This window comes from Carcharhinus amblyrhynchos, chromosome 13 (genome assembly GCF_965287045.1).
Source record: "Carcharhinus amblyrhynchos chromosome 13, sCarAmb.v2.hapA, whole genome shotgun sequence".
Lineage (NCBI taxonomy): Eukaryota > Metazoa > Chordata > Chondrichthyes > Carcharhiniformes > Carcharhinidae > Carcharhinus > Carcharhinus amblyrhynchos.
Genome location: NC_137336.1, coordinates 68,910,001 through 68,934,560, shown reverse-complemented (window position 1 = coordinate 68,934,560; position 24,560 = coordinate 68,910,001).

Below are 24,560 nucleotides of genomic sequence, written 5' to 3'. Positions count from 1 at the left end.
TGAAATTATAGTTGATATACATTGCTGTGTGTAGGATTTCACTGTTCGCAATTTGGCTATATGTTTCTCATATTAGAATCATGACTACACTTCAAAAGTACTTCTGGATGCCCAGAAGTCATGAAAGGTGCTATAGAAATGCAAGTTTTTCTTCTAAAATTATGACTTTCAGTTTCTAAAGTACTTCAGAACTCAGCATTATGATCGTTCTGAGGGCTTCTGGAATTATAGGCCAGTGAGCTTGACATCAGTGATAATGAAATTGTTGGAGAAGATTTTAGGGACAGGATCTATACACATTCGGAACTGAATGACCTTATTATCGACAGACAGCGTGGTTTTGTATGAGGCAAGTCATGTCTCACTAATTCAATTGAGTTTTTTGAGGAGGTGACAGAACTGATTTACGAGGGAATGATCGTGTCTATATGGACTTTAGTAAAGCATTTGACAAGAGTCCCTCATGGCAGACTGTTGCAAAAGGTTAAATTTCACAAGATCAAGGGTGAACTAGCTGGATGGATTCAGAACCGGCTTGGCCATAGAAGACAGATGGTGGAAGTGGAAAGGTGCTTTTCTGAACGGAAGCCTATAACAAGAGATATTATACACAGATCAGTGCTGGAATCTTTGCTGTTTGTAATATACATAAATGAATTGGAAGAAGACTTAGCTGGTCTGATAAGCAAGTTTGTGGATGATACTAAGATTGCTGGAGTTGAGGATACTGCTGAAAATTATCAGAGAATACAGCAGGATATGGATAGGCTGGAAAATTGAGTGGAGAAATGGCAGATGGAATTTAATCAGGACAAATTTGAGGTGATGCATTTTGGTAGATCCAATTCAGGTGGGACTTATAAAGTAAATGGCAGAGCCATCAGGAGCATAGATCTGGGAGTGCAGGTCCACAGATCCTTAGAAGTGGCAGGAAAGGTAGAAAAGCTGTTGAAGAAAGCATATAGCATGTTTGCCTTCATCAGCCAGGGCATTGAGTATAAAAGTTGGCAAATCATGTTACAGTTATATAAAACGTTGGTTAGGCTGCGTTTGGAATACTGTGTCCAATGCTGGTTGTCACACTACCAGAAGGACATGGAGGCATGGGAGGGACTACAGAAAAGGTTTACCAGGGGTTTGCCTGGTATGGAGTGTATTCTATGGCCAAGCGGTTCTGAATCCATCCAGCTAGTTCGCCCTTGATCCTGTGAAATTTAACCTTTTGCAACAGCGTGCCATGAGGGACTCTTGTCAAATGCTTTACTAAAGTCCATATAGACACGATCGTTCCCTCGTAAGTCAGTTCTGTCACCTCCTCAAAAAATCGAATTAGTGAAACATGATTTGCCTCATACAAAACCATGCTGTCACTAATAAAGTCATTCAGTTCCAAATGTGTTTAGATCCTCTCCCTAAAATCTTCTCCAACAATTTCACTATCACTGACTTCAAGCTCACTGGCCTATAATTACCAGAAGTCCTCAGAAAGATCATAATGCTGAGTTCTGAAGTATTATAGAAATTGAAAGCCATAATTTTAGAAGAAAAGAACTTGCATTTCTATAGCACCTTTCATGACTTCCGGGCATCCTGAAGTACTTTAAGGCAATTAAATACTTTTGAAGTGAGTCATGATTCTAATATGAGAAACATACAGCCAAATCGCAAACAGCAAAATCCTACATGCAGCAATGCATATCAACCATAATACCATAAGAGATTGAATGGACTGACTTTTAAGACATAATGGTATTCTCACACACACACACATATACACATACATATGCACGTGCACACACACACACACACACACACACACACACAAGGTGCCATCCCCTCCCCCACTGCAAACTCCAATTGGTTACAGTCACTTTGACTCAAGGTAGGAAATAACCTTGCTTCTGCTCAGTTCAGGCAGCAAAACACAGCTCTGTTTACACAATAAACAACAGTGAAACAACTCCCATTTTTACGAAGTACAATATTTAATCATTTGGCTCTTTACAAAGAACAAAGAACAACCCGGCACAGGAAAAAGGCCCTTCGGCCCAATGAGCCCGCCCCGCCATTTTAAAGCATTTTCCTACACCTACCTTGCCCTGTGTGTATGCGAATGGTACTCCTACTGTAGCCAGATTTAGGGGAGAATAGTGTAGGGTCAATTTGGTACACCAATCAGCCTAAGAGCACATCTTTGGGGTGTGGGAGGAAACCGGAGCACCAGGAGGAAACCCACACAACCACAGGGAGAATGCGCAAACTCCCACAGACACAGGCCCAAATCCATGTATCTGCACAGCTAGCAGTGATAGCCACTGAGCTGTTGTGGTGCCTGTCTGCTGGTCCAGATTTAAGCACACGCATCGACACGAAGTACTAGGCTACTCTCGAAACATCCAAGAGCAGCCCACGCACGACCCACCGTGTGCATGCCCCTCGTTTGACAACAAGGTGGACCGACATCTGTGGATTAAAAGAGACAAAACATGTACTATTACATTTCCAGTATTGACCCGAGGCTCTGACCCTTTTTAAAACCATCTTATATAACCCTCCATCCCTGTTTCACTCATGCGCCTATCTAAGTAAACCTTAAACAAGTCCAGCGTGCCTGCCTCCACCACCTTACTTGGTGGCACATTCCATACCCCCACGACCCTCTGTGTGAAAAACCTTCCTCTGGTATCCAAATTATACTTCTCCCCCCTCACCCTTAGATCGTGACCTCTCGCGATAGTTGTCCCCAGTCTAGGGAAAAGCCTGCCACTGTTGACTCTATCTATACCCTTCATTATTTTATACACCTCTATCAGATCCCCCCTTAATCTCTGTCTTTCTAAGGAGAAGACCCCCAGTTTTCCCAATCTTTCCTCATAACCCAGTCCTTCCATACCAGGCAGCATCCTGGTAAACCTCCTCTGCACTCTCTCCAGGGTCTCCACGTCCTTCCGGTAGTAAGGTGACCAGAACTGGACGCAGTCCTCCAAATGTGGTCTAACCAATGTTCTGTACAACTGAAGCATTAGACGACAGCTCTTATACTCTATATCCCTTCCTATAAAGGCTAGCATTCCATAAGCCTTCTTTGCAACCTTCTCAACCTGTGTTGACACCTTCAGAGACTTGTGCACTTGCACTCCCAGGTCCCTCTGCATTTCTATACTCTTAATTGGTCTACCTTTTATCATGTAACTCCTCCCTGCATTATTCCTTCCAAAATGCATCACCTCGCATTTGTCAGGATTAAATTCCATCTATCATCTATCTGCCCAGTATACCAACCTATCTATATCCTGCTGTGTCACCTGACAATCTTCCTCAGTATCCGCCAATCCTGCCATCTTGGTTTGCTTCCTGCAAACTTGCTGATCACACCACGTACGCCCTCTTCCAAGTCGTTTATATATATTACAAAAAGAAGCGGTCCCAGTACTGGGCCCTGCGGCACACCACTGGTGACAGGCCTCCAGCCAGAAAAGGATCTTTCCACTCCTACTCTCTGCCTCCTATTGCCTAGCCAGTTTTCAATCCATCTAGCTACCTGTCCTTGTATCCCATGTGCCTTAACTTTTTCTACCAGCCTACCGTGAGGGACTTTGTCAAACGCCTTACTGAAATCCATATAGATGACATCAACGGCTCGCCCATCGTCAACCGTTTTTGTCACCTCCTCAAAAAATTCTACCAGATTCGTAAGGCAAGACCTCCCCTGAACAAAGCCATGTTGTGTATCCCTAATCAGATCGCAACGCTCCAAATGCTTATATATCCTATCCCTAAGAATTCTTTTCAACAATTTTCCTACCACCGATGTCAAACTCACTGGTCTGTAATTACCAGGGTTATCCCTACTGCCCTTTTTAAACAGCGGTTTCTCCCATTTACTTCTGCTGAGGCTGTAAGCATGTTAACCATCGCTCAGGTTTATAAGTTGCATACATTACTGTTGCGAAGTTAGTATTTGTGAAATTGTCTGTTAAAAAGGTTGTGCTTTTTCTGTACTTAGAGTTTAAACAAAAGATGCGGGTGCATCGGGTGTGGCATGATGGCACAGTGGTGAGCACTGCTGCCTCATAGCTCCAAAGACCTGATACGACTCTCGACTTGGATCACTGTCTGTGTGGAGTCTGCACGTTCTCCCCGTGCCTGCGAGCGTTTCCTCCGGATGTTCCGGTTTCCTCCCACAGTCCAAAGATGTGCAGGAAGTTAGATGGATTAGTCATGTTAAATTGCTCCTTAGTGTCCAAAGATGTGCTGGTCATGTGCATTGGCCATGCTAAGTTGCCCTTCAGTGTCCCAGGATGCATAGGTTAGTGGGATAAATATGTGGGCATATGAGGATAGGGACTGAGTGGGATTGTTGTTGGTGCAGAGTCCATGGACTGAATGGCCTCCTTTAGCACTGTAGGGTTTCTATGATATGCAGTACACAGACTGAAACATTGTATCAAAGACCAAACAACTGTGTTGCCAAGACAACAGGCTATTTTTGAATTTTAGCCAATCAATTTAAATTGGGCACTTGGATAACAGCAGCCCATTAGATTTAAATTTGATGTTTTGGTAGCCTGAGAGACAAATCCATTGTGGGGATTTTATGTCATCAGGGGCATAAGAGAGAGCTTTTTGCTCAAAGCCTCATCTGAATAGCAAAGATACAAAAAGAAGACAGCGATTCCAGACAGAAGAAAAAAGACAGAAGATTCCGGAAGAGAATAAACCTGGTGGTAATTGAGAGACAGAGAGAGACTAAAAGTTCTTTTTTTTTTAATAATTAGTGGCAAGTATATTTATCTAAACAGCATTCCATGAGAATAGTGTTTTATTTGGTTTGTTAATAGTTTAGTTCACCTGCTTACTGTTAATTAGATAAATAAAGTGTTATTTATTGATTTTAAAAGAGACTCTCAGGTAGTTATTTTTAATGTAACCTCAAAAAGTTGCTGAAGAGCAGATCATACTACTTCTCACACAGTAGTAACAGATTATAGAGTGAAGTACTCATAAGAACATAAGAACATAAGAAATAGGAGCAGGAGTAGGCCAACTAGCCCTTCGAGCCTGCCCCGCCATTCAATAAGATCATGGCTGATCTGTCGTGGCTCAGTTCCACATTCCCGCCCTCTCCCCATAACCCTTAATCCCCTCTCTCATCAAAAACCCATCAACCCGCGTCTTAAATATATTTAGCGAGGCAGCCTCCACCACTTCAACGGGCAGAGAATTCCAGAGATTCACCACCCTTTGAATGAAGAAGTTCCTCCTCAACTCTGTTCTAAACTGCCCCCCCTTGAGTGGTTAGGTGAAAGAGGAAGGCCCTAGCAGCAGGAAGAGAAAGAGAAACATTGTTTGAGTTGGAAAAGATGAAGTTGAAATTTGAAGCAAAAACAGTTCAAATGTCAGAACTAAAAGTACATGGTGGAAGTGATGGTGAGCAAATTCAGCTTTGCTAACCGCCTGGTAGCGATATATACAAATATACCCAAACATTACCAAAATGATGAAAAAGACGCAGAAGACTTTTTCATATACTTTGAGAAATCGGCTATGCAGATGAAATGGCCAGAGGAGGTGTGGGTAATGTTCATTCAGTTATTCTGTATTATATGGATTTTCATAGTGTTCGCAAAGAACAAAGAAAAGTACAGCACAGGAATAGACCATTTGGCCCTCCAAGCCTGTGTCGATCATAATGCCTGCCTAAACTAAAACCATATGCACTTATGGAGTCTGTATCCTGCTATTCCCATCCTATTCATGTATTCATTTACTTGCCCCTTAAATGCTGCTAATCTACTGCTCCCACCACCTTCCCGGGCAGCACGTTCCAGACATTCATCATCCTCTGTGTAAAAAAAACTTGCCTCGCACATTTCCTCTAAACTTTTCCTCACACCGCTTAAACCTAAATCCCCTATTACTTGGTTTTTCTACCCTAGGAAAGACAATCTGACTGTCTGTCCATGCCACTCATTATCTTGTAAACATCTATCAGGTCACCTTTCAATATCTGTCGTTCCACTGAGAACAACCTGAGTTTATTCAACCTCCCCTCATAGGTAATACCCTCCAGACTAGGCAACATCCTGGTAAACTCTCTCCAAATCATCCATATCCTTCTAAATGAGGCCTAACTAAGGTTCTGTACAACTGCAGCATGACCTGCAAATTTTTATACTCAATTCCCCTACCGATGAAGGCAAGCTTATCGTATGCCTTCTTGATTACCTTATCCACCTAGTTTGCCACTTTCAGTGATTGGTGGACATGTATGCCCAGATTTCTTTGCCTGCCAATACTCCTAAGGATACAGTATAATTATTTACTGTATAATTTCTACATGCATTGGACCTTCCAAAATGCATTATCTCACGCTTGTCTGGATTAAACTCAATCTGCGTTTTCTCTGCCCAAGTCTCCACATACTCTATATCTTGCTGTATCCTCAGACAATCCTCTTCACTATCTGCAACTCCACCAATTTCTGTGTCATCTGTGAACTTACTAATCAGACCTGAGGATTCAGGGTGGAGGTGAGGAGACATTTCTTCATCCAAAGAGAGGTGAGCCTATGGAATTCATTACCACAGGAAGTAGTTGATGCCAAAATATTGAATGTGTCCAAGAAGTGGCTAGATCTAGCACTTGGGGCCAATGGGATCAAGGATTATGGGAAAAAAGCAGTATTAGGCTATTGAGTTGGACAATCAGCCATGATTGTAATGAGTGGTGGAACAGGCTCAAAGGCACAAATGGCCTCCTCCTGGTCCTATCTTCTATGTGTCTATGGACACAGGGCCCGAGGTGGGACTGAGGTGGGTATGAACAAGTCACAGTGTTTGAGGTGGGGACTGAGTGGCGTGGACAGACTGGATGGTCAGATGCTCTTTCCTAGGCTAGAAAAGTGAAGTAGTAGGGCATAGGTTTAAGGTGCATGGAGGGAAGTTTAGAGATGTGCGAGGCAAGTTTTTTCTAATAGAAGGAAATTAATGTCTGGAACACACTGCCCAGGGAAGTGGTAAGAGCAAGTATGATAGCGGCATTTAAGGGCCAACTAGATGAATACATGAATCAGATGAAAATGGAAAGCGGACTCTGTACGTGCATACAGTTTTAGTTTAGGCAGGCATCATGATCGGCACAGGCTTGCAGATTCGAAGGGCCTGTTCCTGTGCTGTACTTTTCTTTGTTCTTTATTGCAACCATTCCTTTTGGCAGAATTATTGTTCAGCAGACAAGTGCAAGCAACTCTTCTCAGTCACCATTTGTCGATACATCCAGGAGTCCAGGATGCATTCAATGGAGGTGAAGGCAAAGGATGCACATGACTGGCGTGCAGGTAAAGAATTATCCAACTTAACCATCGGATAATAGCTACAAATATAATCCCTGAACAATGGAACATGAAATACAGATATGATCATAACACAGCAAACAATCAGAATTGTGAGAACATAGAATGATCAGAAACCAATTTCATTTTTTTTCCCAATTCATTCATGGGATGTGGGCATGACTAGCTCAGCCAGCATTTATTGTCCATCCCTAATTGCCTTTGAACTAAGTGATGATTTAAGAGTCAAGCATATTGGTATGGCTGTGGAATCAAATGTCGGCCAGACCAGGTGAGGATGGCAGATTTCCTCAAGGCATTAAACCCAGATTTTTTTTGCGACAATTTCATTGGTTTCCCAGTCATCATAAGACTTTAAATTCCAAATTTTTATTGAATTCAAATTTCAACATCTTGCTCTGAGTATACCCTAACTCTTCAGATTGATCATATATTGGAATTTAGAAGCATGAGGGAAGATCAAATTGAGGTATACAAGATGATAAAAGGTATGGATAAAGTAACGTGGAGCAGATGTTTCCATTTGTGGGGCATTCTAGGACAGGAGGTCATAGTCTTAGGGTTAGGGGTAGCAAATTTAAAACAGAATTGAGAAGAAACTACTTCTCCCGAAGGGTTGTGAATCTGTGAAATTCGCTACCCCAAAGTGTAGTGGATGCTGGGACAGTGAGTAAATTTCAGGAGGAGTTAGACAGATTTTTAATTGGTAATGTGTTGAAGGGTTATGGGGAGAAGACAGAAGAATGGGGACAAGGAGCATATCAGCCATGATTGAATGGTGAAGTGGACTCAATGGGCAAATGTCCTCATTCTGCTCCTATATCTTATGAACTTATAGTGACAATATCACTACCTCCACAATATCAACAAATTATATGCCAGTGACTCATGAGTTTTAGACTTTGTACAATTGTATGTTGATGCACAGAAGAGTTCTGTTTTGGTATGCTGTTGATTGTTCTGATTATTTACTAAATATAACTCATGAAATTAAATCAAACAAACCGAGGGGCAAGTTAAAAGGGATACTGCACTTAAAGGGATACTGCATCATACAAAAACAAATTTCAAGGAAACTTAAAACATAAAGCAAAGTGTCATTAAAGGGATCAATAAAACACCCAACTCTCCTGATGACCTACTAGGCACAGAAGGCCAGAGTGCCCAAAGATTAGGAGCATGGGACTGAAGTACAAGCAAAATTTGAATGAAAAGTTTTTTATAATAACTAATGGGGAGGCAGGGTATAGCCTCCGGCAACTTTAATAGATGCACAAGGTCGCAAAACCTCAGATGTCTTGGGAATCCATGAACTGACACACCTACGATTTTTCATGACCCTTTTTAACCCTCCTAACTCCTTCCTTATTCTCTCCTAGATTCTTTCTCATCTTCAAGGGCTTCGTCTGTCTGAAGCCTTTTAGACCTTCGGAATGCTTCCTTTTCTTTTTTGACAAGCTCATACTAGCCCTCATTATCCAGAGTTCCTGATACTTGCCACACTTATCCTTCATCTTCACAGACATGTGCCAGTCCTGAATTCCAATCAACTGACATTTGAAAGATTCCCACGTGTCAGATGTTGATTTACCCTCAAACAGCCTCCCCCAATCTACACTCTCCAGGTCCTGCCTAATGTTGTAATTAGTCTTTCCTCCCTGTCCACTCTGTCCATGCCCCTCATAATCTTGCAGACTTCGATCAAGTTGCCCCTCAACCTTCATCATTCCAGTGAGAACAAAGCAAGTTTCTCCAACCTCTCATAGCTAATACCCTCCATATCAGGCAACATCCTGGTAAATCTTTTCTGTATCCTCTCCAAAGCTCCACCTCTTTCTGATAGTGTGGTGACTAGAATTGAACACTATATTCCAAATGCAGCCTAACTAAAGTTCTATAAAGCTGCAACATGATTTGCCAATTTTTAAACTCAACACCCTGGCTGATGAAAGCAAGCATGGCATATGCTTTCTTGACTGTCTTCTCCACCTGTGTTGCCACTTTTAGTGACCTATGTACCTGTATACCCAGATCCCTCTGTCTATCAATACTCTTAAGGGTTCTGCCATTACTCTATATTTCCTATCTGTATTCGACCTTCCAAAATGCATTATGTCACATTTGTCCGGATTAAACTCCATCCACCATCTCTCTGCCCAAGTCTCCAGCTGATCTGTATCCTGCTGTGTCCTCTGATGGTCCTCATCACTATCCACAAATACATCAGCCTTTATGTCATCCACAAACTTATTTATCAAACCAGTTACATCTTCTTCCACATCATTTGTATATATTGCAAACAGCAAAGGTCCCAGCACTGATCCCTGAGGAACACCTCTTGTCACAGCTCTTCATTCAGAAATGCACCCTTTTGTTGCCCTCTATCTTCTGATACCGAAGTAAGAAGTCTCACAACACCAGGTTAAAGTCCAACAGGTTTATTTGGTAGCACAAGCTTTTGGAGCACTGTCCCTTCATCAGGTGAGTGGGAGTTGTGTTCACAGATGACATATATATGGACACAAACTCAATTTACAAGATAATGGTTGTAATGCGAGTCTTTACAGGTAATCAAATCTTAAAAGTACAGATAATGTGAGTGGAGAGAGGTCCAAGGACAAGTTAAAGAGGTATGTATTGTCTCCAGCCAGGACAGTTAGTGAGATTTTGCAAGCCCAGGCAAGTCATATGGATTACAGATAGTGTGACATGAACCTAAGATCCCGGAGGGGGGATCATCCTTATGTGTGCAGAACTTGGCTATTAGTTTCTGCTCAGTGATTCTGCATTGTTGTGTGTCGTGAAGGCCGCCTTGGAGAATGCTTACTCGAAGATCAGAGGCTGAATGCTCGTGACTGCTGAATAGTTCCCCAACTAATACCAAGCCAGTCCTGTATCCACCTTGCCAGATCACTTCTGATCCCATGAGACTTCACCTTCTGCACAGTCTGCCATGAGGGACCTTGTCAAAGGCCCTACCCTCATCAATCATCTTCGTCACTTCCTCAAAAAAACCCGATCAAGTTAGTGAGGCACGACCTCCCATTCACAAAACCATATTGCCTTTGCAAATACTTACATCCAAATGGGAATAAATGTGGAAGAAATCTCTCCAATAATTTTCCTCCACTGACGTAAGGCTCACTGGACTGTAATTACCCGGATTACTTTTGCAACCCTTCTTAGACAAAGGAATAACATTGGCTATTCTCCAATTCTCTGGGACTTCCCCAGTGAGGATTCAAAGATTTCTCTCAAGACCCCAGCAATTTCCTTCCTTGTCTCTCTTGCTGTTCTAAGGTATTTCCTATCAGGCCCTGGGGACTTGTCTACCTTAATGTTTATCAAGAACCCCAATATTTACTTCTCAACATGACTCAAACTATGTACACACCCTTTCCCAGGCCCATTATCCACCAAATTTTCTCTTTGGTGAATATTAATGCGAAGTACTCATTTAATACCTCGCCCATTTCCTCTGGCTCCACACATAGATTCCCTGACCTGTCCTTGAGTGGGCCAACCTGGCTACCCACTTGAACTTTATATATGTGTAAAAATCCTTGTGATTTTCCTTAATCCTGCTGGCCAATGACTTTTCATGACCTCTTTTAGCCCTTTTTACTCCTTGCTTAAGTTTCATTTTACCTTCCTTGTATTCCACACTTGCTTTCTGTGTTCTCAGCCTTTTAGCTTTGACAAACACTTCCTTTTTCACTTTGACTAGGCTCATTATCCAAGGCTCCCAAAACTTGCCATACTTATCCTTCATCCTTACAGGAATGTTTTGATCCTGAATTCCTATCAACTTATACTTGAAAGCCTCCCGCATGTCAGATGTTGATTTGCCCTCAAACATCTGCCCCCAGTCTACATTCTTCAGTTCCTGCCTAATATTGTTGTAATTAGCCTTCTGCTAATTTAGCACTTTAACTTGAGGACTACACTTTATATCTTAAAGCTTACTGATTTGTGGTCACTGTTCCCAAACTGCTCCCCTACTGCGACATCGACCACCTGGCCAGGCTTATTCTCCAATACCAGGTCTAGTACAGTCCCTTCCCTCATTGGACTATCTACATACTGTTTCAAGAAGCCCTCCTGGATGCTATTTACAAACATTGCTCCATCCATGCCCCTAGCATTAAGCGAGTCCCAGTCAATAGAGGGGAAGTTACAATCTCCCACCACAATAGCTCTGGTACTTTTACTCCTTGCCAAAATCTGTCTGCATATCTGTTCCTCCACCTCCTGCTGGCTGTAAACCCTCAACATTGTGACTACACTCTTCTTATTCCTGAGCTCTACCCATATTGTCTCGCTGTTGAGCCCTCCGAGGTCTCTTCCCACAGAACAGCTGTGATATTCTCCTTAACCAGGACTGCAACTCCCATTCCTTTTACATCCCTGTCTATCCCACCTGAAACATTTGTTTCCTGGAATGTTAGGCTGTCAATCCTTAAATCTGGAAGAAACCTCTCCAGTAATTTTCCTATCACTGATGTAACGCTCATTGGACTGTAATTACCTGGATTATTCTTGCAGGGCTCCTTAAACAAAGGAATGACATTGGTTATTCTCCAATTGTCTGGGACCACCCCAGTAGTCAGTGAGGACTCAAAGATTTCTCTCAAGGTCCCAGCAATTTCCTCTCTTGTCTCTCTCGGTATTCCACAGTATATCCCAACAGGCCTGGGGAGTTGTCTACCTTAATGAACCCCAGTACTTCCTCCTTTTTGATCTCAACTAACAAGACATCCTGGACCTTGGCACCAGGGAGACAACATACTATTCTGGAGTCTCTTCACGGCCACAGAAGCGCCTACCTGCACCCCTAACTATTGAGTCCCCTATAACTATTGCTCTAGTCCTCTTTGTCCCTCCTGGCTTAACAGCCACTGCTCTGGCTGCTGCTGCTGATATTCCCACAGAACAGCTGTGATATTCTCCTTAACCAGGACCGCAACTCCCATTCCTTTTACATCCCTGTCTATCCCACCTGAAACATTTGTTTCCTGGAATGTTAGGCTGTCAATCCTTAAATCTGGAAGAAACCTCTCCAGTAATTTTCCTATCACTGATGTAACGCTCACTGGACTGTAATTACCATCCCCACAACAGTATCCAAAACAGTATACTTGTTAGAGAGGCGGAGCGACAACAGCAGATTCTTGCACTGACTACCTGCCCCTTCTAGCAGTCACCCATCTATCTGCCTGCACCGTGGGTGTGACCACGTCTCTAAAGTTCCTATCTTTGATGCTTTCCACCACCTTCATGCTCCTAAATGCATCCAACTGCTGCTCCTACCTATCCATGTGGTCTGTAAGGAGCTGCAAATGGGTGCACTTTCTGCAGATGTAATTGTCCGAGACACTGGAAGCATCACGGATTTCCCACATTTCACAAGTGCCACTGACTCTACTGACCGACATTTCTGGCACCAATTGAATTATTTAACAAAATTCATAAAAATCACTTCTACCTTCTCACAGTGGCCTTTTTTTTGCTTACAGGAGGGAGGCAGGGGGAATACTAGTGTTGTATTTCAGGCGTACCACTCCTTGACACCAGATTTTCTGCTTCGCATTTCTTAGTCGATGTTGCTGGGCTGGCTTCTCCCAGAATGCACCAGTGAAGTACTCAGCTGCCTCTACCAAATTATTTGCATTGAATTGGTTTAGCATCTAGCCTAAAAAGGCAACTCAAAGAATCCAACACTTCTGAGTACTTTATGAAGTGCCACCAGAGAATTTGTGCTCAAATCTCTGGAGTGGGACTTAGACCCATGACTGCCTGACTCTTGAGGGCACTAGCGATGAGCCACAGCTGAAGTCCTCAAACCACAGCCTAAGACTAACATGGTTATAACACAGCTTAGTAATATAATCATGCTTTGCAGCTGTTTAACCACAAGCAGCTGTATGTTGTGTACAAAAAAAATGTGATACTCAAATTGGATCCACCTGGAAAAATGCAGAATAGATTAAGGCTGCAATGCCGTTGAGCACATATTTCATTTCAGTAACTTCAAAGCAGTAATGCATTTTGATCAAAGCAAAATACTGTGGATGTTGAAAATCTGAAATAAAGACAGAAAATGCTAGAAAAACTCAGTCAGACAAGCAGCATTTGTTAAGAGTTAATACTGAGACCCATAGGAGCATTCTGTGCATTCTGATACATTAATTTCAACCCCAAATCCTTGCATTTTAGCAAATTCCTTTCTTGTATCTGAAGGGAAATTCAGTTTTAATGAGCAGTACCCTGCATTTGAGTCCAGGCATAGCCCTGAAACTTCAGAAACATTAGTCATAGAGGTTTACAGCATGGGAGCAGACCCTTCGGCCCAACTTGTACATGCCACTTTTTTTTAAACACCGAAGTCAGGCCCAATTCCCGGCATTTGGCCCATATCCTTCGATACCCATCTTACCCATGTAACTGTCTAAATGCTTTTTAAAAGACAAAACTGTACCTGCTTCTACTACTACCTCTGGCAACTTGTTCCAGACACTCACCACACTCTGTGAAAAAATTGCCCCTCTGGATACTTTTGTATCACTCCCCTCTTGCCTTAAACCTATGCCCTCTAGTTTTAGAATTTTGTACATTTGGGAAAAGCTGTTGACTATCTAGCTGATTTATGCCCCTCATTATTTTATAGACCTCTACAAGGTCACCCCTCAGCCTTCTACACTCCACAGAAAAATGTCCCAATCAATCCAGCCTCTCCTTATAACTCAAACCATCAAATCCTGGTAGCATCCTATAAAACTTTTCTGCACTCTTTCTAGTTTAATAATATCCTTTCTATGATAGGGTGACCAAGCTGTATACAGTACTTAAAATTTGGCCTTACGAATGTGTTGTCCAACTTCAACAAGATGTCCCAACTCCTGTATTCAATGTTCTGACCAATGAAACCAAGCATGCCGAATGCCTTCTTCACTACTCTATCCACCTGTGACTCCACTTTCAAGGAGCTATGAACATACCCGTAGATCCCTCTGTTCTGTAGCCCTACCATTAACTGAATAAGTCTTGTCCTGGTTCAATCTACCAAAATGCATCACCTCATTTATCTAAATTAAACTCCATCTGCCATTCATCATCCCACTGACCCAATTGATCAAGATCCTTCTGCAATCGGAGATAACTTTCTTCACTATCCACTATGCCACCAATCTTGCTGTCATCTGCAAACTTACTAACCATGCCTCCTATATTCTCATCCAAATTATTAATATAAATGACAAATAACAGTGGACTGAGCACTGATCCCTGAGGCACAGCGCTGGTCACAGGCCTCCAGTTTGAAAAACAACCCACTACAACCATCTGAAGCCAACTTTGTATCCATTTAAATACCTCACCCTGGATCCTGTGAGATTTAACCTTATGCAACAACCTACCTTGTCAAACTACATTGTTACAACTACACTCATGCACAATTATTGGTCCACGTGGGCAGAATAAGTGGTGACAATAAACTGCTAACAGGTTTCATTCTGAGCAAATATCAACTCTGAGGTACAGCACGTAAGTATGCATTCTCTAGTTTGTATCTTAAGCAATGGTTTGGTTTAAATTTGCTTCCTGCTGTATGGAAACAATAATTTTTTTTATGAATTCATTTTCTTTTAGCTAATGGAAACAAGGGAACAGGAATAGCCCGGGAAATTACCGACCGGTGAGTCTGGCCTCAGTGGTTGGGAAGTTGATGGACAGGATTCTGAGGGACAAGATTTATGAGCATTTAGAGAAGTTTAGAATGATCAGGAACAGTCAGCATGGCTTTGTCAAGGGCAGGTCATGCCTTACGAGCCTAGTTGAGTTCTTTGAAAATGTGACTGAACACATTGATGAAGGAAGAGCGGTGGACGTTTGATAAGGTCCCCCATGCAAGACTCCTTGAGAAGGTGAGAGGGCATGAGATCCAAGGGGCTTTGGCCTTGTGGATCCAGAACTGGCTTGCCTGCAGAAGGCAGAGAGTTGTTGTGGATGGGTCTTTTTCTGCATGGAGGTCAGTCTCCAGTGGAGTGCCCTAGGGATCTGTTCTACGACCCTTGCTGTTTGTCATTTTCATAAATGACCTAGATGAGAAAGTGGAGGGACGGGTTAGTAAGTTTGCCGACGATACGAAGGTTGGTGGTGTTGTGGATAGTCTGGAGGGACGTCAGAAGTTGCAGTGTGACATAGATAGCATGCAAGACTGGGCGGAGAAGTGGCAGATGGACTTCAACGCGGATAAATGTGTAGTGGTCCATTTTGGCAGGACCAACGGGATGCAGGTGTACAATATCAAGGGTAGGAGTCTTAGCTGGGTTGAAGAGCAGAAGGATCTTGGGGTCTGGGTCCATAGGACTCTTAAATTGGCCTTGCAGGTGGAGGATGTGGTCAAGAAGGCATATGGTGTAAGGCCATAATGAAGGCATAAGGCCTTCATTAATTGAAGGATTGAGTTTAGGAGTCGAGAGGTAATGCTGCAACTTTATAGGACCCTTGTCAGACCCCACTTGGAGTACTGTGTGCAGTTCTTGTTGCCTCACTACAGGAAGGATGTGGAAGCTATTGAGAGGGTGCAGAGGAGATTTACAAGGATGTTGCCTGGATTGGGAGGCATGCCTTATGAAGATAGGTTGAGGGAGCTGGGTCTCTTCTCCCTGGAGAGACGAAGGTTGAGAGGCGACCTGATAGAGGTTTATAAAATGTTGAGAGGAATAGATAGGGTGGATTCTTGGAGGCTATTCCCCAGGGCTGAAATGGTCGCTACGAGAGGACACAGGTTTAAGGTACTGGGAAGCAAGTACAGAGGAGATGTCAGGGGTAAGTTTTTCACTCAGAGGGTGGTGAGTGAGTGGAATCGGCTGCCTCTGTGGTGGTAGAGGCGAACTTGCTGGGGTCTTTTAAAAGACTTCTGGATGAGTATATGGGATCTCATGGGATTGGGAGTTACAGATAGTTCTATGGCTTGGTAGGTATAGATGTGATCGGTGCAACTAGTGGGCTGAAGGGCCTGTTTGTGCTGTAGTGTTCTATGTTCTATGTTAACTTCCCTGCAGAGAGACTGAGTACACTGGGGCTATACTCATTGGAATTCAGAAGAATGAGGGGAGATCTCACAGAAACATAGAAGATTACGAAGGGAATAGATAAGATGAATGCAGGGAAGTTGTTTCCACTGGTGGGTGAAACTAAAATTAGGCGCCATAGCCTCAAAATAAGGGGAAGCAGATTGAGGACTGAGTTGAGGAGGACCTTCATAATAAAAAAGGTTGTGAATCTGTGGAATTCCCTGCCCAGTGAAGCAGTTGATGATACCTCAATGAATATTTTTAAGGCAAGGATAGATAAATTTTTGAAAGTAAAGGAATTAAGGATTATGGTGAGCAGGCGGGTAAGTGGAGCTGAGTCCACGAAAAGATCAGCCATGATCTTATTGAATGACAGAGCAGGCTTGAGGGGCCAAATGACCTACTCTTGCTCCTAGTTCTTACGTACTTATGATCATCTCAGTTTAAGGAGACAACAGCCTAGTGGCTAATAATCACTTGATTATTAAACCCAGATAATGTTCTGGGAACCTGAGTTTGAATCCTGCCATAGCAGGTGATGGAATTGGAATTCAATAAAAAAAATTTGGGAATTAAGAGCTGCTGATGACCATGAATCTATTGTTGATTGTTGGAAAAAACACCCGGTTTACTAATGCCCTTTGGGAAGGAAATCTGCTGTCCTTACCCGGTCTGGCCTTCATGTGACTCCAGAGCTACAGCAATGTGGTTGACTCTCAACTGCCCTCTGAAATGTTGTATCAATCGCTACAAAGTCCAAACAAAGAAATGAAACCAGATGGGCCACTTGGCATTGACCTAGGCACCAGAAAAAAATGGCAAAACAAATAGTCCTGTTGACCCTGAAAAGTCCTCCTTGCTGACATCTGGGGGCTAGGCCAAAATTGAGAGAGATGTCTCACAGACTAGTCAAGCAACAGTCTGACATAATCATTCTCATGAAATCATACCTTGCAGGTAACAACCCAGACACCACCATTACCATCCCTGGATATGTCCTGTCCCACCAGCAGGATAGATCCAGCAGGGTGGCGGCACAGTGATGGGAGGGAGTTGCCCTGGGACACCTTAACATTGATTCTGGACCCCATGGAGGTTTCAGGTTAAACATAGGCAAGGAAACCTCTTACTTGTTACCACATAATGTCCTTCTTCGGCTGATGAATTCCTCCATGTTGAATAACACTTGGAAGAAGCACAGAGGGTGGTAAGAGCACAAAATGGGTGGGGGATTTCGGTGTCCATCATCAAGAGTGGCTTGGCAGCAGCATTACTGAATTGAGCTGGTTGCGTTCTAAAGAATGTCACTGCTTGACTGGATCTGCAGCAAGTGGTAAAGGAACCAACAAGAAGAAAAAACATGTTCAATCTCATCCTTACCAATCTGCTAGCTACAGGTGCATCTGTTCTTGACAGTATTAGTAAGAGTGACCACTGCACAGTCCTTTGCATTGAGAATAACCTCCAATGTGTTGTGTGGCACTATCACCTGCTAAATAGGATAGACTTCTAATCAATCAAGCAGCTCAAGACTGGCATCCATGAGAAGCTGTGGGCCATCAACATCAGTGGAACAGCACAATCTCCAACCTGATGGCCCAGCATATCCCCCACTCAACCGTTACCATCAAGCCAGGGGATCAACACTGGTTCAAGGACAGTGCAGTAGGGCGTGTCAGGAGAAGCACCAGGCGTATCTAAAAATGAGGTGTCAACCTGGTGAAGCTACCAAGTAGGACTACTTGCACACCAAATGGCAAAACTAGCAAGTGATAGACAGAGCTAAGTGATTCCACAACCAATGGATCTGAAGTCCTTCCACATCCAATCATGAATGGTGGTGGCCAATTAAACAACTCATTGGAGAAGGAAGCTCCATAAATATCCCATCATCAATGATGGAGGAGCCCAGCACATCAGTGCAAAAGATAAAACTAAAGTATTCACAGCAATCTTCAGCCAGAAGTGCCAATTGGATGATCCATCTTGGCCTCCTCCAGTGGTCCCCAGCGTCTCAGATGCTAGCTCCAGCCAATTTGATTCTCTCCAAGTGATATCAAGGCACTAGATACTGCAAAAGCAATGGGCCTTGGTAATATTCCGGCAATAGTACTGAAGACTTGTGCTCCAGAACTTGCCGCTCCCCTAGCCAAGCTCTTGCACATACAGTTACAACACTGACATCTACTCAACAATGTGGAAAATTGCCCTGTACGCAAAAAGCAGGACAAATCCAACCCAGCCAATTACTGCCCAATCAGTCTACTCTCAATCATCAGTAAAGTGATGGAAGGGTCATTGACAGTGCCACCAAGTAGCACCAACTCAGGAATAAACTGCCTAGTGACACCCGGGTTGGGTTTCACCAGGGTCACTCAGCTCCTGACCTCATTACAGCCTTGGTTCAAACGTGCACTAAAGAGTTGAATTCCAGAGTGACAGCCCTTTACATCAAGGCTGCATTCAACTGAGTGTGGTATCAAGGAGCCCTAGCAAAACTGGAATCAATGGGTATCAGGGAGCAAACAAGCCACTGGTTGAAGTACATAGGAAGATGGTTGTGATTGTGGAAGGTCAGCCTTCTCAGCTCCAGAACATCTCTGCAGGTATCCCTCAGAGTAGTGTCCCAGGCGCCACCATCTACAGCTGCTTCATCAATGACCTTCCCTCCATCATAAGATCAGAAGTGAGGATGTTCACTGATGATTGCACCATTCATGATTCCTTAGCTACTGAAGCAGTCCATGTTCAAATGCAACAAGATCTGGACAATATCCAGGCTTGGGCTGATAAGTGGCAAGTAACATTCGCGCCACACAAATGCCAGGCAATGACACTCCACCCACTGCCCCTTGATATTCAGTGGTGTTATCATCTCTGACTCCCCCACTATCAACATCTTTGGGTTACCATTGACCAGAAACTCAACTGTACTCACCACATTAACACAGTGGCCACATAAACAGGTCAGAGGCAAGAAATATTGTGGCGAGTAACTCACCTCCTGACTCCCCAAAGCCTGTCCACCATCTACAAGGCACAAGTCAGGAGTGTGATGGAATACTCCCACTTGCCTGGATGAGTGCAGCTCCAACAATATTCAAGAAGCTTGACACCATCCAAGAGAAAATAACCTGCTTGATTGGCACCACATCTACAAACATCCACTCCCTCCACCACCGATGCTTAGTAGAAGCAATGTGTACTATCTACAAGATGCACTGCAGCAATTCACCAAAGATCCTTAGACAACATCTTCCAAACCCACGGCTACTTCCATCTGGAAGGACAAGGGCAGCAGATACATGGGAACACCATCACCTACAAGTTTCTTTCAAGCCGCTCGTCTTCCTGATATATCGCCGTTCTTTTGGAGTTGCTGGGTCAAAATCCTGGAATTCCCTCCCTAATAGCATTGTGGGTCAACCCACAGAACATGGGCTGCAGCGATTCGAGAAGGCACCTCACCATCACTTTCTCAAGGGCAACTAGAGATGGGCAATAAGTGCTGGCCAGCCAGCGATGCCGTGTCCCACGAATGAATTAAAAAAAATACCCAGATATCAGGTTCACACCCTGCACTGTTTTGCATCAGCAAGTTATACCTTAGGCACATCACATATTAAAATCATAGTATCATGATTATCATTCAATGGATGTAAAGGAGTTAATCAAATTGATTCTGAAAATGTAGAGCAGTAAATGTCCTACAGTAGCTTATTGGAAAGCTGCTGAAATGGCTGCAATCTTGAATTGGGAGATCAACTTATGGGCATAAAATTGGTGAAACGAGCACTCTGTGCCCTAATCCATAACCAGATGAGATTCCAAGGTGTATTTAGTTTTGAACCCCATTTAGCTCCTACTAGTGAGTGGGTGTCAAACAAGTGTAACTCACTGGTTGGGAAAATAGAAAAATTATCAGTAGTAGGACAGGTCTTGAGGAGTATTAGGTCTGGGGAAGGGAGGTGATCCTGTTGGGAGCCACAAACACATTGGCAGTGGGCTGGAGTTTTCTAAATTGTGAGTCCAGAAGCAGCATTTCCATTTCTCCTTCGCCCATTAAAATATAACCTGAAGACTTCTAGTATACTTTACTACTTTAAAATATATTAAATTAATGAATCACCAAGGCATTTATTTGAGAGTACAGTAGCTGTATGTAAGATTAACTTCAAAAATGAGGATATTGGGGTATCCTAATATTTAGTTAACCTGTTTCATATTCCACAACTAAATGCTGTCCTCCCTCTTCCTCTCTGACTTGTAGCAACACTTTCCTGTGTGTGTTTTCATTTTAAATAAAATTGCCACCACTAACATGACTGTAGTTGTTTAACCGCCATCTCTAATTGTCCATCAGTTGAGATATAATTCACACACCCACTTGCTACAAGAAGCCTGGGTTTGATTAAAAAACAAGGTCCTGCCGCAACAGATCGAGAAATGCTTCCCTTTAGTTGCTGTGAAAGTCCATTGCTCTGACCTACATCCACTGTTTTGAGGCAAATCAGAGTGGATAAATCCCCAGGACCGGACAGGGTATTCTCTTGGACCTTGAAGGAGACTAGTGTTGAAAGTGCAGGGGCCCTGGCAGATATATTTAAAATGTCGGTATCCACGGGTGAGGTGCCAGATGATTGGAGGATAGCTCATGTTGTTCCGTTGTTTGAAAAAGGTTCAAAGGGTAGTCCGGGAAATTATAGGCCGGTGGGTTTGACGTCAGTGGTGGGTAAGTATTGGAAGGAGTACTAAGAGATAGGATCTTCAAATATTTGGAAGGACAGGGACTTACTGGGGAGAGTCAACATGGCTTTGTGCATGGTAGGTCATGTTTAACCACTCTATTAGGGTTTTTCGAGGAGGTTACCAGGAAAATGGATGGGAGGGCGCGGTTGTAGATGTTGTCTACATGGACTTCTGTGGGGCCTTTGACAAGATCCCATATGGGAGGTAGGAAGGTACAGTAGCTAGGTATACATGGAGAGGTAGTAAATTGTATTAGACATTGGCTCAATGAAAGAGGCCAGACAGAGGTTGTGGAGGATTGCTTCTCTGAGTGGAGGCCTGTGACTAATGGTGTGCCACGGGAATCAGTGCTGGGTCTATTGTTGTTTGTCATCTATATCAATGATCTGGATGATAATGTGGTAAATTGGATCAGCAGGTTAACTGATGATACAAAGACTGGAAGTGTAGTGGACAGCGAGGAATGTTTTCAAAGCTTGCAGAGGGATTTGGACCAGCCAGAGAAATGGGCTGAACGATTGCAGATGGAGTTTGATGCAGACAGGTGTGAGATAGTGCACTTTGGAAGGACAAACCAAGGTAGAACATACAAGGTAGGTGGTAGGACACTGAAGAATGCAGTACAACAGAGGGATCTGGGAATACAGATGCATAATTCCCTGAAAGTGCCGTCACAGATAGATAGGGTCGTAAAGAGTGCTTTTGGTACATTGGCCTTTATAAATCAAAGTATTGAGTATAAGAGTTGGAATGTTATGGTGAGGTTGTATAAGACATTGTTGAGGCCGAATTTAGAGTATTGTGTGCAGTTTTGGTCACCTAATTACAGGAAGGATATTAATAAGATTGAAAGAGTGCAGAGAAGGTTTACAAGGATGCTGCCAGGACTTGAGAAACTGAGTTACAGAGAAAGGTTGAATAGGTTAGGACTTTATTTGCTGGAGCGTAGAAGAATGAAGGGAGATTTGATAGAGGTGTATAAAATTTTGTTGGGTATAGATGGAGTGAATGCAAGCAGGCATTTTCCACTGAGGCTAGGGGAGGAAAAAACTAGAGGACATGGGTTAAGGGTGAAGGGAGAAAAGTTTGAAGGGAATATTAGTGGGGGGGCTTCTTCACACAGAGAGTGGTGGGAGTTAGAATGAGCTGCCAGATGAAGTGGTGAATGTGGGCTCACTTTTAACATTTAAGAAAAGCTTGGCCAGGTACATGGATGAGAGAGGTGTGGAAGGATATGGTCCAGGTGCAGGTCAGTGGGACTAGGCAGAAAAATGATTCGGCACAGCCAAGGAGGGCCAAAAGACCTGTTCCTGTGTTGTAATGTTCTATGGTTCTATGGTTCTGAAACAACAAGCTGACAAAACCTTGCCTGACATGATGTACTAGCTGTGAGCCCACTGCTGAAAACTTGCAGCTGGACAGCAAAGGTGACAACTTCATAGCATAAAATACCAAACAATATCTCCTTGCAATAGGGGTGTGATGGTGTGGCTATGTTATTTAATCAGGAGAAGTGCCATCCTGGTTGTTTGCAATTTTGAATTTAGCTTGAAGAAAATGCAGAGATCAGTAAAAGTGATTGTGAAGTTGTTCTGAAGATTGTTCAAAAAACACAATTGGTTCATTAATGCCTTTCAGGGATGGAAATCTGCTGCTTTGTCTTAGGCAGTCTGGCCTACTTGTGATGCTCTTCCCCGAGTATGAACTTGACTCATAACTGTTCTCTGAAGTGGTCCAACAAACAACTAAGGAATGGCAATCATTGCTAGGAATCTTACCAAGATTCCTCAGTTCTGGAAAGATCCCAGCACATTGACAAACAACAGAAATAGCACCTCCATTCAAGAAAGGCTGGAGACAAAAAGTAGAAAACTAAAGGCTAGGTAGTCTAACATATGTCATTGGAAAGTGTTAGAATGCATTCTTTAGGAAGTCGTGTCAGGATATTTAGAAAATCACAACACAATAAGCTGAGTCGACATGGTTTTGTGAAAAAGAAACGCTTGATAAACTTATTGGAGTTCTTTGCACATTTGCAGGGTGCTTAAAGGGGAACCAGTAGATGTGGCATATTTGGATTTCTAAATGGCATTCGATAAGATGCTGCATAAAAGATTATTGCACATGATGTTGGGGTGATAGTTTAGCATACCTGAATAAAGAAGATAAGCCAAGTAACAGGAAATGAAGATTTGTGATAGTTGGTTCATTTTGAGTTAGAAAACTGTAACTACTGGAGTGCCAGATGAATCTGCTGGGCCTCAGCAATTTACAGTAATAACTTGGATGAAGGGATCAATAGTATTGTAGCCACATTTACTGATGATACAGATAGGTAGGGAAATAAGTTTTTAATGCAAAGAGACCTCGATAGGTTAAGTGATTGGGCAGAATTTGGTCAATGTGGGGAAATGTGAGGTTGTCCACTTTAGCAGGAAGAATGCAAAAGCATTGAAAAGAAACTTCATTGCAGTGCAGAAGGAATTGGGTGTCCTTGTACATGAACCACAAGAGGTTAGCATGCAGGTACAACAAGTAATTAGGAGGGCAATGGAATGTTGTCCTTTATTTAAGCCAACTTCATGGTCAATACATGTGTGGGTTTTCTAAATCAGTTCATTTGCTCATTGCAAACTTGATGTTGAAAAGGGATGCATCAAAGCTATCCTGTGGGATATTAATTATTCCAAACAGCTCATTGCTCACTGTGTATCATACATACTCACATATAGGCCATAAGCTGTCAATTTCTGTCATGATAAGTGCCTAGCACCTGGAAGAATAAAGTATCTCAGAAATTGAAACAACAGGTGAAATTAGCTTTTTACTTTGTTAATGTACAGTAGTAATATGAATAGTGTTTGGATTGCTGCCATCATGCCAGAAAGATATTCTGGCTACAGGATTTATTCCCACTTGGAAATAAATGGAAGTATTAATGAGAGGCAACTTGGTTTTGTGAAGGGGAGGTTGTGTCTCACGAACTTGATTGAGTTTTTTGAGGAAGTGACAAAGATGATTGATGAGGGTAGGGCAGTAGATGTTGTCAACATGGACTTCAGTAAGGCCTTTGGCAAGGTCCCTCATGGCAGACTGGTGCAGAAGGTGAAGTCGCATGGGTTCAGAGGTGAGCTGGCAAGGTGGATACAAAACTGGCTCGGTCAAAGAAGACAGAGGGTGGCAGTCGAACGTGCGTTTCTAAATGGAGGGCTGTGACAAGTGGTGTTCCTCAGGGATCAGTGTTGGGACATTTGCTGTTTGTAATATATATAAATGATTTGGAGGAAAATGTAACTGGATTGATTAGGAAGTTTGCGGACGACACAAAGGTTGGTGGATTTGCGGTTAGCGATGAGGACCATCAGAGGATATAGCAGGAT